Source organism: Oryctolagus cuniculus, chromosome 1, assembly GCF_964237555.1.
Source record: "Oryctolagus cuniculus chromosome 1, mOryCun1.1, whole genome shotgun sequence".
In the NCBI taxonomy this organism is placed as follows: Eukaryota; Metazoa; Chordata; class Mammalia; order Lagomorpha; family Leporidae; genus Oryctolagus; species Oryctolagus cuniculus.
The window spans coordinates 72,130,347-72,148,361 of record NC_091432.1 but is presented as its reverse complement, the minus strand read 5'-3'; the positions used below and the strand labels follow the sequence as shown (position 1 = coordinate 72,148,361).

Genomic DNA, 18,015 nt, shown 5'->3' with positions numbered 1-18,015 from the left:
TTGTACAACCAATTGCCCCTTCCTCTCATTCATCCCATTTTTATATCCTGCTCTAAAGTGCCAATAATGTTCTTATTGTACTGAGTGTGTTGCTTTATGTTGCTTATAACCCCCTGCTAGCCTATGAGCTCTGCAAGGGCAGGGGTTTGATTAATTTTATTCACTATTATGTCCCAAGTGTTTTTTATTTTTTATTTTTTATTTATTTTTTATTTTTAATTTTTTTTTCACAGGCAGAGTTAGTGAGAGAGAGAGAGACAGAAAGATCTTCCTTCCATTCGTTCACCCCCAAAATGGCCGCCATGGCCGGTGCGCTGCGTTGACCTGAAGCCAAGAGCCAGGTGCTTCCTCCTGGTCTCCTATGTGGGTATAGGGCCCAAGGACCTGGGCCATCCTCCACTGCCTTCCCGGGCCACAGCTGAGAGTTGGACTGGAAGAGGAGCAACCAGGACAGAATCCGGCGCCCCAACCAGGACTAGAACCCGGGGTGCCGGCACCTCAGGTGGAGAATTAGCTTAGTGAGCCGCTGCTGGCCCATCCCAAGTGTTTTAAAAAATTCCTAGAACATGGTGAATATTCAGTAGATGAATCCAATGAAGAGCAAAAGAATCAATGGTTAAATATTAGAGCTTGTTTTCAAACTATGATTGCCTGATCCTAGAGTTTTTGTGCCTTCCTATCATTCATATTCCCTCTCTGAGTCTGTCTGAAAAAGATACTTGCTCTTCAGTTGGCAGGAGGCCCAGGGGCCAAAATGATCCAGATGTGAAATTTCTAAGTGGAAACCTTGGGAGGTAACTCAGATGGCCCTTACCAATCCACCCTCAATTCTCCATATTTCTGGGACACTTTTTCTCGTTACTGCTTTGTATGACTCAACTACCTGTCTTTAATTTCAACACAGGCACCAGGTCTTCAATAAAGTCTGAATTGGCTGTCCCTACCATGAAACTCATTGAACTCTGCTTTTTCCCTTAAAGGCTGACATACTATGCTGTATCTGATTAAATTGCTTGATGTTCATTTCAGTAGGCTCCACTACTACCTAGAAATGACTGACATCTAGTAGGTGCTCAAAATACATAAGTTGAACATCATTACTTTAGCACATCATCAATATACACATGCATAATATAAATATATTGGGCCCTCATCTATGAAAAGTTTGTTCAAATTGATTGGGAGCTCTATGAATCATTGCTACAAATATTTCAGTTTGAATTATGTTATAATCATGACATACCTAGATTTTCTTCCGCTATTCCCATACCTCTTAAAGAGCTAACTGAGAAAGCAGAGTTCAAATTCTAAAATCCTCTGATGCATTGAAAGTTTACATTTTACATTAAAATCCTTTTTCAATAGGCTGAAATCACCATAATTGAAGCCAATTGTATTTGGATTTAAACATGTCTCAGTTGTGATAATGTAGCAAGGACTATTTACCACACACAAAAATTTAAGCAATATGGATTATTTGGTAATATAAAGAGAGTCTTTAGAAAGCAACTTATATTCTGTAGAGTGGAGGAAATAAGACCTTGAAAAAAGATCTAATTACATTTTTGTATTGATATTTTAGGAAAATTTGTAGTAGCAATATAGTAGCATATAAAGCCCACCAATGAACTAATCTAAAGTTTAAATCAAAATAACTTGTATTGGTCTATTCTAGTTCCCGATGATTCATTTTTTTCTGCAGTGTGGAAAGATAGCAATATAATCTCTCTCATGTAACTAGTTTAATTTTTCATAAGTAGCCGTAAGGTGAAAAAAAAATTAGAGTTGAGAACATAGTATGTAATTGAATCATCTTGGAACAAGAATAGCAGAAGGTAATGAAGATTTAGGTAGGGGATGGATTTCACACTGTTCTTCCTGCTTGTCTTTACAGTCACATCGGTGAAGCTGAGATTTCTGGTTAGAAAAATCAATAGGAATTTGCAGTGAACTTTGGAGGAGGGCATTCTGATGTGACTAAGGAACTCTGGAGGCAATTGTTACTCAGTGTTAGAGCAAGTCTTCTATTGCTGTGTGAGGAAACGGGTGGATAAGAAAGAAAAATATATTGAGTGATGTGAGGACCTTGGCTGAATAGTAATAGAGAAATTCATGGGAATGCCTTTATTATTTATTGGGGGTATTTTTGCCACAAATTCATTCATCCACTTATGCATTCATCCAGATATTTATTGCATGCCCACCTGGAACAACGGACGTCATTGAAATACATGGTGATCCTCACCACAATTAAGCTATTGTAACTACCAAGCTTAGCATGCCTTTGGCATCCAGGAAGGAATCCTGGAGGTGGCAATAATTGGGCTGCTTCTTCATGGAAATGGTGAAAGTCTCCTATGAAAAATAAGTTCAGGAAATAGCATTAGAGGCAGAAGTGTTGTCATGTCTAATGAGCTTGGCACTCTATCAGGTAGGATTAGGTATGGCTGTAAGTTGCAGGAAAACACTAATAATAATACTTTAAACTACCAACACATTTTCTTCTGTCTTTCAGAAAGTTAGAAGGCTGGCACAGCCCTCGAGACTTTTTCTAACTTATTTTTCTGCTGTTTTTGAGTGTGGTCTAATTGTCTTGGTCCAAGTTATGATCTGTGGATAAGCATCAGCTTAAAGAGAAAGAAGGAAACAGGGGAAAGGGACTGTTTCCTAGTTCTTTCTTAAAGACAACCCTAGGAAGTTGCCCAAGGATGCTATCTCTTGAGCCCATTCCCTAAAATCCGGGGGTTGCTTACTGCAAAGGAGGCTGGGATATTTTCTGTTCACTCTTGGAGGCCATGTATCAAGTGAAAATTCTATTGTGAAAGATGAGAAAATCAGATTTTGGAAGAAAACAATAGTTTTGACTGCAAGAAATAGTAGAATGTACAAGAAAAAAAAAAAAACAAATGTTTCTACATGACTTGCACTGAGCATTTGTGAGGTAGGGAGAGGGATGGCGAGGGAGACCTATCAGTGTGATCAATTGTGAACTGAAATTGATCACTTGGACTAGTGAGATGGCATTGGTACATGCCACCTTGATGGGATTGTATTGGAATCCCCTGGCACGATTCTAACTCCACCATTTGGGGCAGGGAGAATGGTGTGCTCTAGAGATAGACATGATCATGGACCACACATGAAGAACCATTAATGTATCAACAACAAATATTTACTGTGACTTTAAAAATATATCAGGCAGGGGTCTGCACTGTGGTATAGCAGGTGAGGCTGCAGCATGAGGCCCAGTATTCCATATGGGCCCTGGTTTGGGACCTGCCTATTCCATTTCCCATCCAGCTCCTTGCCAATGCACCTGGGAAAGCTTCAGAAGATAGCCCAAGTGCTTAGGCCACTGTATCCACACAGGAGAGCTGGAAGAAGCTCTTGGCTCCTGGCTTCAGATCAGCCCAGCTTCAACCACTGCAGTCATTTGGAGACTGAACCAGTGAATAGAAAATCTGTCTGTCTTTCTCTCTAACTCTGCCTTCCAAATAAATAAATAAATATTTAAATATATATGTTTGTATATATGGATTTGCAGTGAACTTTGGAGGACAGCATTCCTCCATTGTTTCATCAGCACTGAAGGGAATTAAGGTATAGGGGGACAGGGTAAGCTGTGCTAGTTCTCCCGCCAGTGATCAGGGGAGTGAAAGGGAGAGGAGTAGAAGAGAGAAAAATAAGTGATGGTGATATGCAGGTGAATTCTGAAGGAGGAGCTGTATCATACAGCCATGTCAGAGGACACAGCATGGGCACAGCCATGGAGGATAGAAAATGTGTAACATGTTTGGAACAATGGGTGATGCCATTTTGCCACTGTCTGAATCCTACCTATGTAACAGATAGGAGCATTCTAATGGAGGGATCTTAAACCACTTGTATGTCCTGTCTTAAACAAGGTTCCAGATAACTCCATGAGGAACCTTTATTCCCCCTTAAAGCATAAGGAAACTGTAGTTTCCTTAAGTGTAGAGATTCAGGAATTTACCTAAAATTATGCAGCAAGTAAGTGTATTGCCAAGGTTTGAGTTTAGATTTGTTTAAGTTCAGAGTAAGTCACCAGGACTTGCTGTACCTGAGAGCTTAAATCTCACCCTTTCTCCTTTGGCCCCACAGCTCTGGAGCTTTATTCTGAGTGGGCAATGTAGAAGCGCATAGAAAATGTTGATCTGGTAAGAATGAAAGTGCCTGAGGGAGGTAGGATGAGAGGAAGAGGGGAAGAGAGAACACACAAGCAGTAAGCTAAGCCATAGTAGCTCACCATATGAAATAGAAACGCAGTCTGCAAATTAAGTCTTGGCATTTCACCTCACGTTTTCATTAAGTTTTAACTCTGTATATAAAAAAGTTAATTATACGGTGCTTTAATCCTGTATAAAAGGTCAACCAAGTCCTGCATTATGTAGGGTATTAAGGCAATTCTTGAAGTAGAAACACATTTGAACGGTTGATCATGGTAAATCATGAGCGTTTCATCGAGCACCCTTGATAATAAGATTCAATTATTTCCAATGAGACTGCTTAAATCTGGTGAGTCGAATGTCCTGCCTACTGTAAGCAAAAATAGTTTTACCAAGGACAAGCTATGATTCCCACATTGGCGTTTTCTAGGTTTATTTTTAGTTATATGTATTTTCTATGTGATTATAAACCTACGTGCTCCTTCTAGAAAAATGGATGAATATAGACAACTATGAAGAAATAGATAAAAAACAATTCACTAAGAGATAACAGAAAAACCTGTCAGTTTTAGTATATTCTAATTCATAAAATAAGTTGTTTCTACTTGTTTATCATGTGCTATAATCACATTGTTTGCTTTTTTATTTCTGTATGTTTAGAAGATCATATTGCAGATATTTCCATGTCATTAAATGCATTTATATGGTTGCGTGATATCTCTTTGTGTGGTAGTAAGTACTGCTCTTTAATGAACCATTCTTTAGTTGATAATGTAGCAGTCTGTGTATGTGTGTAAGTGTACATCTCTATGTATGAAACACATCTGTGGAGCAAATAATTTTGGTTACAGTGGAAACAAACTTGGAAAAAATGAGCCCTGATCCCATAGAATTGTAGGGTGATTTGTTCTTTATTTCCCTTTCCTTCCAGATGCACAGTATATTTTTCTCAAGTCCACACATCCTGACTAGGCTTACAATCCATCCATTAGGATGCTGCTGTTTGTTACAGAGGTTACATGGGCAGGATTCAGACAGTTCCAAGATGATGTCAACCACTATTCCAAACTCGTTACACATTTTCTATCTCCCATGGCTGTGCACATGCTGTGCCCTCTGACATGGCCATGTGCTACAGCTCCTCCTTCAGAATTTTCTTGCATAATCTCATAGTTTGGTACAGTGCTGGGGAAAGCAATTTTTTTTCCAGTTAGTGAGACACTCTCCCCACTGTACTGCAAGTATCCAAGGGCAGAGGTTGAAGCCCAGTGTCCTTCTTTTAATCTCTGGTGTCTGGCACCTTGTTTGTCATGTTGAGCATCAGGAGGGCCTCAGTATTTTTGTCTGTTTATTTGTTTTTCATGTCCCATGTGAGCATGGAAATGCCAAACTTTCTCACAAAGGTCTTAGGACACATACTGGTGGTGGTCTTATTTCAAGGTGAATCCTCAGTTGAATTTGAAAATTGACATTTGTTTGCAGGGTTCCAATAAGCCTGTGAATCAAAGAGTTCTTGTCTTTTCCTAGAAATATGTGGCTGATATAGCTTTAGAGAGTTCCTCTTCCAAGTACAGGGTATAGGAGGTATTGTAAGGGTGGAGTATGTCACTGAAATAAAACAGATGGAGAAGAAAAGGTTGAGACATTTTGATGACATTCTGACACATTAATTTCATTTTCAAATGAGATGACTCATTTAAAAGATTTCTATCAATAAAACCCCTATTAATACTTGTTTAATGTGATATAGGGAGAGCTAATGATACATGTTTATAAATCATTGAAAATGATTAATAACTTCTGCTATTAATGCCCCACTTGATGATTTCAAATCTCTGATATTAAACAAATAGTACTCCTGAGAGAGAAATTGAGACTTAAAAATTACTGGGATCTGGCCGACGCCGTGGCTCAAAAGGCTAATCCTCCGCCTTGCGGCGCTGGCACACCAGGTTCTAGTCCCGGTCGGGGTGCCAGATTCTGTCCCGGTTGCCCCTCTTCCAGGCCAGCTCTCTGCTGTGGCCAGGGAGTGCAGTGGAGGATGGCCCAAGTCCTTGGGCCCTGCACCCGCATGGGAGACCAGGAGAAGCACCTGCTCCTGGCTTTGGATCAGCGCGGTGTGCCGGCCGCGGCAGCCATTGGAGGGTGAACCAACAGCAAAGGAAGACCTTTCTCTGTCTCTCTCTCACTGTCCACTCTGCCTGTCCAAAATTAAAAAATAAAAATAAAAAAAAATTACTGTGATCTTACCACTGCCATAAAATTGGATCCCTTTATTTCCAAAATATTGTTTGGGTTTTCTTTTTCTTCTTACCTTAAAATAAATGATGAAAATGTATTTCAACATGTGTCAACTGTCTGCCATGTTCCAGTCACTTGCAGGTCCAGCAGAGTCATGTGACCTGAAACCTGAACTCAAGATGTTAAAACATGACTCATGTTGTGTCCTGTGCTAAATGCATTTATAGAAGAAAACGCAGAAGAACTACAGAGGTGATGGACTCTGTTTCCTTATTGGGATCAGGGGGTTCCTGTCAACTTCCTGAAGAAAAAGTGATTTGAGCCGACTTATGTAGGGGGAAATGGAAATAATTTCGTGTTACAGAAAGGAAGCCACACACATGGAATTATAGGGCAGCGTGAAATTTCTGAGAGCTAGAAGCAGTCTGGAGTTGCCAGATGCCTGGGTGAAATATGTGGAGGAACAGGCAATGAGGATACCCGAAGGCTGACAAGAACCAGGGCTTGAGAATGTCTGAATGTCTCGCTTTTCGTTTTGGACTTTGCACCAGAGATGATGGTAAAGTGTTTCTAAGAGGGAGTAGCATAAATAGGTCTAAATTCTATAAAGCTGTGTCAACCACTCAGGCTAAGTGATGCTTTATAATGACTAATCCCAGAGCCTGAATAATTTAATAATTCAAAATGTATTTATTGATTGCATTATATACTCATTGGGTGTCATATTCAGCCCAGTTCTATTTTTTGTCTCTGAGATCCACCCTGGCAAGTCATTCTTTATCTTAGACAAAAGTGGTTTGGTGGTGGTAGAGGAAAGAAACAACACTGAAAACCATGAGCTCCTAATTTAAGCTTCTTCTAGAACTGACATGTGCTACTTTCATCACCATTTTTTGGTTCAAGCACATCATAGGGCCTTACTCATGGACATTTAGACCATGCTGTCACTGATTATCTTTTTATTGACAATGAAGACACATTTTTCCATTTCATAGCCATTCTGTAGGGCATGAAATGGAATACAAATTTACAAATATTGTATTCACAAAACACAAATACAAAGTTACTAGTAAGAGGGGATGTCAAAAAGTTCATGGAAAACAAAATTTTAAAAATGTGTATTTCGGTGTAAAAATTAAAAAATAGATTTGCCATAGTACATATACTTTCATTAACTTTTTGAAGACCCCTTTTACACAGGAATTTCTAACTTCCTTTACCAAAATAAATACATTATAATTCTGTTTCTCCACAACTTTTTAAGTACCTTCTATTATTCCCATTTTACAGCAGAGTAAGCTACTCTTCAACTAAGCTCATTACATTGTCCCAAGGTACTAAATAGCCTGGATTCAGCAATAAAGAACTCTACTCCAAAAATGAATAGTGTTGTAAAATGAACAAAAAAATTATCTTACGAAATGTAATCGCTGATCTGATATTATCTATTTGGGAACTTGTTTCACAGCTCTTTACTAAGTAATTTAAAAGTAAGCATAAGCTTTGCTCAGTCATACTGATCACAAATCCTAGATAGGTGAAATCTTCATCAATGATTACATTTGGTACTGTGGAAATGGAAGCTCATATGATTACAATTACATATGTATTTTGAGATCCACTATGAAATTATTTTTCAACAACCAATGAATTCTAGTTTGTTTTCAAAATAAATCCAAGTCTTAAATGTAAATCTGTACTTTGTGTATGTGTTTATGGGATACATTAGAAAACACTTTGACTTCAATCAGCATTTTGTTGGATCTCTGTTCCATGTGCCTTTCAGAAAATGTCACAAAATGCTCCACTAAAATGAATGTAAATATTCTCAGAACATATTTCAGCTAGAGGAAGTTATCTGCAACCATCACAGTTGACTTATAAAGAGTTACTATAAAAAGGTAAAAGGAAAAAATCAGTCATATCAACTTCTTATAAGAACCACCCATCCTGATTCCTTGTTTTCTGATTACTAAATAAAAATGAAACACCTGGAAATAAGGTGTTGTGGTGCACAGAATTAGCATCGTGTTCAGGATACCAGACCAACTCCATGTTACTGTGTGACCAATCAAACAAACTCCCAGGGTTGCAGTTGTCCCATATGTAAAATTAACATCAATTAGATGATTCCACAAGTCTCTTATAGTCCAAACACTCCATTATTTTAACAAGACAAATTATATCCATTCATAAAATGATTAATGCATCTGTTAAGCGAGTTTTTTGTTAACTGGCTGCTCAGCGTCAGATCCTATGCAGATTTCATGAACAGAAAGCTGAGTAAAGCCCTATCAGTCATGATCATTGCCCTCAAAGACTCCACAGGCCACTGAGAGACCAAGAAAGTAATGCTTCGGGCACCGCACAAGAGCAATGCTGGAAGATATAACCCAAGGAGAGGACAGAGAGGCACACAGATGGGGCTTAGATTAAGTTCCAAATTTGTTACAGCCCCACACCATCAAGCATAAATTCTGTTCCATGTGCCATCTTGTTGTTCTGTTTGTTCCCTTTCATGACAAACATTATTCTCACATTTTCTATGTGCCTTATACATATCCTGTTATTAGTATTCCCAAATCTAAATGAAGAAGTGGGAGCTCAGAGTCCGAGTTGCCCAAAGCTTCAAACATGTGAAGGAGAGAGGTAACCTTTGAGGCCCAATTACTTGACACCAGGGCCGATGCTTTTATCCTCATGCTAGATTTGTAAGTGTGTGCATTTCAAACACTTCATGATTTTTTAATTTTTGCCACATCACTGATTTTCCCAAGTAATTGTTAAAGAATCAGTTGATGTTTCTCTAGTGACTGATGAGATCAGTTGTCCGTGTTTTTCTTTATAAGATTCAGTTTCTTGCTCGTTAAGGACTTGGCTCCCTTCTGCTTTGATGAGGGCCCTGATTAGAAGAAGGAGGCAGTGATAACCCTTGAAGGAATGACAGGGAGGCTTGCAGGAGGTACTTTGCTTTTTCATTCAGACTGCGGAAGAAAGTGTTCAGAATATAAACAACTGGTTCCCTTTTGGCATTTTTACTCCTGGATTAATTTTGCCAAGATGGATGCACAGCAATCTCACTTCCAGGCCACTTAACAAAAGCCTTTTCAAGTGAAAAAGAAAATGATTCTTTGAGAGGCCAAAGAAAAATGTGTGAAAAAAAAACAGCAGTTGAGTGTTAAAAGATGCCTATCCCAGGAGTCTTCTTTGAATTTGCTGGCTGAACTACATGGAGCATGAACCCACATCTGTAAGGCTGTGGTCAAATGGAAATGCAATAAAATTTAAGACAAATACAAATTTAGCTCTTGAAAAACAATTCAGTGTCTCACTAAAATCCTTGGAGTTCCTCGTGCTTAGTTACTTTAGACAGGCATGGGCAACTTTTTAAATTTGTTTTTAGTGCTCCTGGGTGTCTGTGTCAAGGACTTTTGATGATGGTGAGGTGAAGAGGTTTCAATGGATGCTTTTCAGCTACCAGTCCCTGCCTTCCTGTGTATATTCCATAGGAAGACTGGAACTGAGAATGGCCATCCTCCCACTATGTTCAGGCATTTCTATGTCAGTGCCACAACTACACTTAATGGCTCTCTGGATCAGAGGAGAATCAAAGTTAAGTATAAATCGCCTCCAAGGGGGTCCAGAACTTACCTTTATTGGCCTGAGGCAACAGTGTCACCTAGCATTTTTCTAGACCACTAAATCTGTGGTTCCTTCCTACTTCAAATTAAAGTATATAAAGATCAATAAAAATATCATAATATGTAGATGAAAGAAATCATAACTATCACCTTTCAATGCAGAATATGTGCTTGGGGCAGTATTACATACATTACAGAATGAATGCATTGACTAGTATGTTTTACATTTTTGTTTTATTTATGTTTTTTTCAGATAAGATTATTGCTACTTTAAAAAATGTTTAGTAACTTCTAAGGCTAAAGAGACAGTAAAAGCCAGGGTCTCAATGTGGCTTTCAAATTCCAAACCACTGCATTGTCCAACATGCGTGCTTTACCCCAAGGAGTGGCTACCACATAGCTCAGGACTCATTCAGAGTTTCATGTCTTTGTACTTAAATGTCAACCTGTTTGCTCTATGGGTAAGAAAATAGAAGCCTAGAAATAATCAGAGCTGCAGTGGAAAGAGCACTACTGGTGACAACATCAGCCACCTTGGGCTCCAGTCCTGGTTCCAACACTTACTCCCCAGTGACCTTGAAAACGCTACTCAGTGACCCATAACTCAACTCCTTTTACTTGTGAGAAGAAAGTTGAAGAGAACTATTCTACCTCAAAATGCCTTTGTCCAATTAGTTTCAGATACAATCTTTCTTATCCCCTTAGTACTTGTCTGTCTTATAATTTAGTCATCAATTGACATTTCATTAAAAAAAAAACTTGCTCTTATACATCTTAATGCTTTCCTTTTATAGAGTGTTTGAGTCATCGTTCAAACTGAGTTGGAGGTTGTATGCTTAAAAGTTTCCTTGAGGTTCAAGCTCTTTATGTTTTTAATCAGTGCAAAGGGAACTGATATTTATAATATTGTGAATATACACGTGCTCTGGATACTGAGTTAGATTTTTTCAATACTCAATTTCATCCAGCCTTCTTTATTATACAAAAAGGTAGCATTATCCCTCATTTAAAGATAAAAATGCTGAAATTCAACATGTTGTATGGGTCTTATATGTGTATAATTTTGAAGTTAAAAACCTGGGACTGAAACATAGATATATTTTGGTTTATAAGTTTTTTCTTTTCCCTACTGTCCTTGTCATTTTAGGCCCAAATGCTTACAGTTGTGCAATTTAATTAAAAGCCAAAGGTGACTAAAGGAGGGCCCAAGTGGATCTGCCATTTGAAAGTAAATCAGTAAGAGATTCCTGTTTTTGTTTTTGTTTTTTGTTTTTTTGTTTTTTGTTTTTTTGTTTTTTGTTTTTTGTTTTTTTCATTTTATGTATTTGAGGGTGAAGAGAGAGAGAGAGATCCACCCCGTATGGGATGTGGGCATTGAAAGCTCAGCTTTACGCACTAGGCCATGATATATGGCTGGCCCTGCCATTCTAAACCTCGTAAAGTATATAATTCTGATATTTAGTATATTAACAACATTGTGCAACCATCACAAAAACACTTCCATCAAATCAAAAGGAAACTGGTTACCCATTTTATTTAATATGGGAAAGAAGAGTATATTGTCATTTATATGATTCAGTGAAGCAATATTTATATGGTATATGATATGACATTCACACAGTTTTTGTACTATATATCAAATACCACAAATAAGATGAAATGTGACTTTTTGGGGGGTCTGGCTCATTTTCATTGAGTATGATCTCAGTTGCATTCATTTTGTTGCAATTATCACAATTTCATTCTTTTTATGGCTGAGTAATATTCCATTGTGTGTATAGAATATATTTTCTTTATCTAGACATCAGTTGATAGACATCTAGGTTGATTTGATAACTTAGCTATAGTGAACTGAGCTATATAAACCTGGGAGTACAGGTAACTCTTCTATATGCTGATTTCATTTCCTTTGGATTAATTTCCAGGAAAGGGATAGATGAGTCACATGGTAAATCTATTTTTAATTTTCTGAGAAATCTCCATATAGTTTTCTATAATAGTTGTGCCAGTTTGCATTCCAACCAACTATGAATTAAGGTACCTTTTTCTCCACACCCTCATTCACATTTTTTTTTTTTTTATTTTTGGATGATATCCATTCTTATCTGGGTGAGGTGATACTTCGCTGTGGTTTTTATTTGCATTTCCCTGATAGCTAGTGATTCTGAGCATTTTTTCATGTGTCTATTGGCCATTTATATTTCATCTTTTGAAAAATGCCACAGTTATAAAAAGATATTAAAATTCTACCTACCTGTTGTGGTAATTTTAGTATAGAGGTCTTTTCAATTCTGTGGGTGCACATCCAAATGTCTATGTTGTTAAGGCCAGTTTACCAAAATGGAAATCCTTTGGTCTCCTTCCTAGATGACTGAGCCATGGATGCCAAGTGGAATGGGACTGAAGTTAAGCTCATTGATTGTATTCCAAGGTTACCTAGTTTGAGTCTCACTTTTGTCTGAGCTGACACTCAGCTCTTAATGCTCCATTAAATATGCCGTAACAATAAAATGATGATAGAATAAAAATTAACTTCGTTTTTGTCAATGATAGTGTCAGTCACTTTGACAGACAGTTCAGTAGAATACGGAACAGCACCCTACTATGTCCTCTAAGAGGGCGAAACAGGTCAGTAGGGTTATCCAACTTCTCCCAATCCATGGAACCTATAAAGGGTAGATGCAACAATTGCTTTCAAGCCTATCAAGACTTTGAACTCCATGCTCTATTTCCACTTGTAAAATAAGATTTTAAAAGCATTTAAAAATGTGTGAACTTTTTATTGAGCAGGGCAGTCATTCATCCATATAGTGCATGGCTTTCTGGTTAGCATTATCTGAGTATATATCAAGTGTAACATATTTCATGCACTGTCTACTACCACAAGCCCTTCTTACTATCTAATATCTTTGTAAAACCATAGCCATCCTAATGAGTGTCTAATGAAATACTATGATTTTGGCTTGCATTTCCATAAAGAATTGTGACATTGAGTGTTGTTTCATGTGCTAGTTTTTTTTTTTTTGTATGTATTACTTGGAGAACTGTCTATTCAAGACCTTTGCCTATTTATAATTTGATTTCTGTCATTTTATTGCAGAATTGTAAGAATTCTTTATATATGCTGGAGGCTGGACTCTTCAATTACCATATTAAATAATATCAGTCCTAACTTTTCAAATAAATTTTATTTCCATTTTGTAATAACTGTTAAAAATTCCCATTTAATTTATTCTCAGATAATAACCCACCCTCATCCTTACCCCAACCCAATCCCATAAATCAACTTTAAATTGACTGACTTGTGATAATGCTGGTGCTATGTATAGTGGTTAGTTTTGGCATGGCTAATGAGCTCAAAAATCATCCTTTAATAATAGGATTTTATGGTATATTTACATATATATGTATATATATATATTATTTTCAATGTTTGAAGCACTGGCCAATTGAAAATACTTTCAACACTTTCTCCATAGGCATTCCACACTTCAAAGACAATCTTAATTCTTTTTTTTTAGAAGATTTACGTATTTATTTGAAAGTCAGATTACACAGAGAGAAGGAGAGGCAGAGAGAGAGAGAGAGAGAAGTCTTCCATCCACTGGTTCACCCCCCAATTAGCTGCAACAGCTGGAGCTGTTCAGACCCAAAGCCAGGAGCCAGGAGCTTCCCCCAGGTCTCTCATGTGGGTGCAGGGGCCCAAAGACTTGGACCACCTTCTACTGCTCTCCCAGGACACAACAAAGAGCTGGATCTGAAGTGGAGCAGCCAGGAAGCTAACCGGTGCCCATATGGAATGCTGGCATTGCAGGAAGCACCTTTACTCTATGCCACAGTGCCAGCCCCAACTCTTCTTTAAATTAGGAATTTCCTTCTTAATGTTTTTGCTTGACTTTCAAATAGGTATATCCAGATTTATCAACTATTTATATACTACCATAGAGTTCATTTTCATATGACAGAATTAAATAATCTTATGGTTAGTTTAAAACCTATTTTGTAGGGAGAGCAAGAAGAAAATCTTGCTGGTGATGGATTTATAATTAATTGACAATGTTTTTAAGCTTCCAAAGATTGTCCAGGACAGTAATATGCTCTAAGATTTCAGGTGAATGCTTTACTCATTACTTAAGTCAACTCTTGGGAAACACATTTTATGTTGGAGTGGCCGGTTAGAGTTTAGGTTACTCCAATTTGGATACAAGTTCCTGCTTATATAAAATGATGAATCAAGTACTTGGGTCTCTACCACTTGTATGAGAGACTGCAATTTAGTTTGGGGATCGTGGCTTTGGCTTGGCCCAGCTCTGACTACTACAGGAATTTGGGGAGTGAACCTACAGATGTAAGATTCTCTCTCTGTCTCTCTCTCTGTCTCTCTCTCTCTGTCTCTCTATCTCTATCTCTCCTCCTCCCTACCAAGAAAAGATTCTCTCTCTCTGTCTCTCTCTGTCTCTCTCTCTATCTCTCCCCCTCCCTTCCAAGAAATGAAAATAAATAAAAAGTTGAAGCTCTGAGAATTTAAAACTAAAATAACTATTTTAACTATTCTATATTTCTGCTAAAAACTTACTTAAATGCATAATCAGCTATAATAAAATTGTACCGTTACTACACAATTCATTAAAAACAAAAGAAATCCATAGCCTAGTTATGTGGTTAGGAATTACTTTGTACATGATGTACATTAAACCGAGCTTCAAAGAATACATTACATATTTTCCAGGTGAATAAGCTTAAAGGAGAAATAGAACATGTCCCTGACAAAGCATAGCACATTTAAGGGATGTCTGAGAGAGAATTTGGTGTTCCTGAAACATAAAATAAGAAGTAGAACAAGCTGATGAAGCTAGATCGGTAGCACAGACAGCAACACCTTTTTACCGTAGAGGGTCAGATTAAACTCAGGTTCATAACCAGAGTATTTGATTTAGGAACAATAAGTGTATTTGCTAAGGACTTCATTGTGATTCAATGACCTGGAAAGACACAATCACTCAGACATACCAACCAAGGCCTGTGTTCCCTAAAGCAGAGTGTTCATATGTAATCATTATGAAGACAAAAAACTTTACTTGACCTTTGCTTCTGACTGTGTTTTGATAACTCTTGATTCCATTCTATCCAGTGCAGCAGGCATTTGTTCATTACTTGATGTGGCAGATGTTGAGTTAGGTGAAGAAAAAAGCTTTTTTCCAATGAAATTCTTAGATTGCAAGGGAATAGACTCTTAAATCATTATTTGTAATAAGATGTCTATGAAAGATGTTTTGGTGAGATAATGAAAGCAGTTATCTTCTTCTAGATTAGAGGGAAGTGAATGTTTAATTTGAGTGTAGAAGGATATGCTCGTGTTCTAGGAAAGAAGGATGGCAATTAATTATGGAAGTTCAAAGAAGTGTATAAGGAAATTAATATATGAAACAATATATTGGTTAATAGGACTTTAATTGTTCACCTGTAACGGGAACTTATGTACCAGGGAGGAGAGTGGTGAGGCTGAGTATGGAAAGGCAAGTAACATCAGGAAATCGAAGACTATAGGTTCAGAAAGCTGGACACAATTGCAAGCAAGATGCAAACCAAGATTAATTTGCTTCTAGGCTGGTGTTTAAACCCTGTCACTTTCATTTATGACACAATTATAAAAATGGTGTCATGTCTTAATACACAGTTCAACACATGTGTATAGACAGGGTTCTAAAATCTAAGTTACAGTCTTGCATAAACAATACCCGCTTTGGCCATTTCCCTGGAGGATTAGATTTGCTAGACTCTTTAAACAATAGAGGGATATCTATGAGAAGATAATATCTGGATACCTAGGTTGAGAAGAAATTTCAGGCTATACTCTGACTGAACAACAGCACTTGGAATACTAAGTTACATTTTTAATGACTACTAAAGCAAAAAAGCACAATCCTTTGTAACATTCAAAGAAATTTTAAAAACAAACAAAAAAAAGCTTTTGTAGCTCCATTGCCCTGCACAGAATTTAAACAGTGACTATGTCAAATGCCCTGAATTATTTTGCCAACATTCAGTGCCTGACCAAGAGGACTGTTGTATGGTGAAGCAGAAGTTGATCTAAGGAATAAATATAACATCGGCTATCAGTTATTTATTACAGAATGTGGTAAAATATAGTGAATAAATATTATTTCTGTCTCCCAAATATGAAAGTTAAGTATTTATAAGGATCACTTCATTTCTTCCACAAATGCTCCAGGAAGTGCATATTAGCTGATTCCCTTAAATCATTTAAGAGAGGTGGGACATCCAGGATGGTAAGCAAAGAGCATGGCAAATCCTCTTTCAAGGAAAATCACAGTTTTAATTGCTGTGCATTATTCTAAAAATAATTATCAAGAGTAACTGGAATTTAAAAGTGTACTACCAATGAAAACACATTAATTTTAGAAAATCTACTCGTCTCACTGTGAATAGTAAGAATCCGTGGCATGACCAGCTGGATTATCAATGCACTCCATCATTCTGTTATAGGATCTTCACCTCAAGCAGGTGTGGCCAAGAAGGTGGAGCTGCTTCTTCCAGCTCCCACTTTGTTACTGTGGTTTCACCCCAAGAAAAGTGTGCTACTTGCATTTCTCATTCACTTAGCTCCGTTGCACAGTTTCTATTCTGGATAGATGCAGCTAAGAACACTGGATCATCCTTACTACTCAAAACTCCAGTCATCAAGTGGGAGACCTACTCCAGTTGTGAAAAGGCATTCTTTGGTTTTGTTGTCCTCTTCCCATCTGTCCCATGCCAGGAAGGTGAGGGGTTACTGCCACTGTCTAGCATTCTTCTCATAAGGGGGCTATGTCACTTCGAGGGAAACTAACATTCCCAACCCAGCTTCTAATTAGGCTTTGTCCAGGGGAAAGTAGCTCATAAGTAGGAGGGCCTCTGAAGCTTTTTTCAAATGAACTGATTTATTGAAATCATAGTGTGAGAAAATTCAGTCCTGGAAGTTTAGATGGTCAAAGATTAAAAGCAGTTGGTGGCTATGTGAGAGCAACACTTAAACCACAGTCCAGCAAGTTTGCCAACAACAACCAGGAAAAGAAAGTAAATACAGTCTTTCTGGGGTCCTACTAAGCCTCAAACACTGGCCTCAAAACTACTCCTGCAAAGGAACACAAATTAAATTGACTAAAACTCTGGAACAATTTATGCCCTGTGACAATGTGGGGAATAATATAAGAAATATGGAAGCCTAAGAGCTGGAGATCATTAACAAAAGCAGTAGACATCTACAGGAGAGGTCATGAAAAGTGACAAAGTGATCCTTGTAATCCACTGTCATGCCAGAGTGACTAGATGCACTCTCAAGGATTCTCCCTCAGAAGTGTGGTTGTCAGGCCTCACAATACTGGACTTTGCCACCTGGGGAGCAACTCGGACTAGACTGTTACTGGAATTAAGACTTATTCTATGCATCTGCTCTCCCACAATATGGCGCTGAGAAGGGAGTAACAACTTCTATGCAGCTGCCTCTCACCAACTTGAGTGATGACCTGCAGGAGCTGATCCTGCTCCTGATTGGAGGAGAGCAGCATACTCGGCGTGTGGGTAGCAGAGTTGGGATTGGTGGAAGAGGACTATAAAGGAGGAGAGAGACAACATGCACCAGGAACATCTATCCAAATAACACCTGAGCAGCCCCCGAGAGAGCCGGCCGGCGGTGTGCCGCTCCCCCGCGGAAGTGGGGAAAGTGGCAGGGGGAACCGCCCTTCCATGGAGGTGGAAGGGTCGGTAGCCAACCAGGGAAGAACCAGCAGCAAACCCGGGAAGGGCCGAGCAGACGGAAGAACAGCGCAGGGTCCTGTGTCGTTCCTCCATGAAGAGGGGGAGTGACATGCCACTATTGTCCAGTCAAGCCACTAAGCAGATATACAGACAAGGAGCAACAACCAGGCTGCATCTGAACTTGGAGT

General features: G+C 38.3%; 1 long non-coding RNA gene across 5 annotated transcripts in view; it reads right to left on the bottom strand.

Annotated features, from left to right (window-relative positions):
• Window positions 1–1,767: 1,767 nt before the first annotated feature.
• LOC127483689 (uncharacterized) overlaps window positions 1,768–18,015 on the bottom strand; it is a 108,789-nt gene continuing 92,541 nt past the window's right edge. The window contains exons 3-5 of one of the 5 annotated variants that reach the window (XR_011384736.1): window positions 6,502–6,596; window positions 5,607–5,795; window positions 1,768–2,355 (exon numbers count right to left, since the gene is read on the bottom strand). This is a non-coding gene — a long non-coding RNA (uncharacterized lncRNA). Of the gene's footprint in view, window positions 2,356–4,777; window positions 5,796–6,501; window positions 6,597–18,015 lie in introns of those variants that run through there. The other 4 variants (XR_011384735.1, XR_011384737.1, XR_011384734.1 and 1 more) reach the window with 4 other exon arrangements.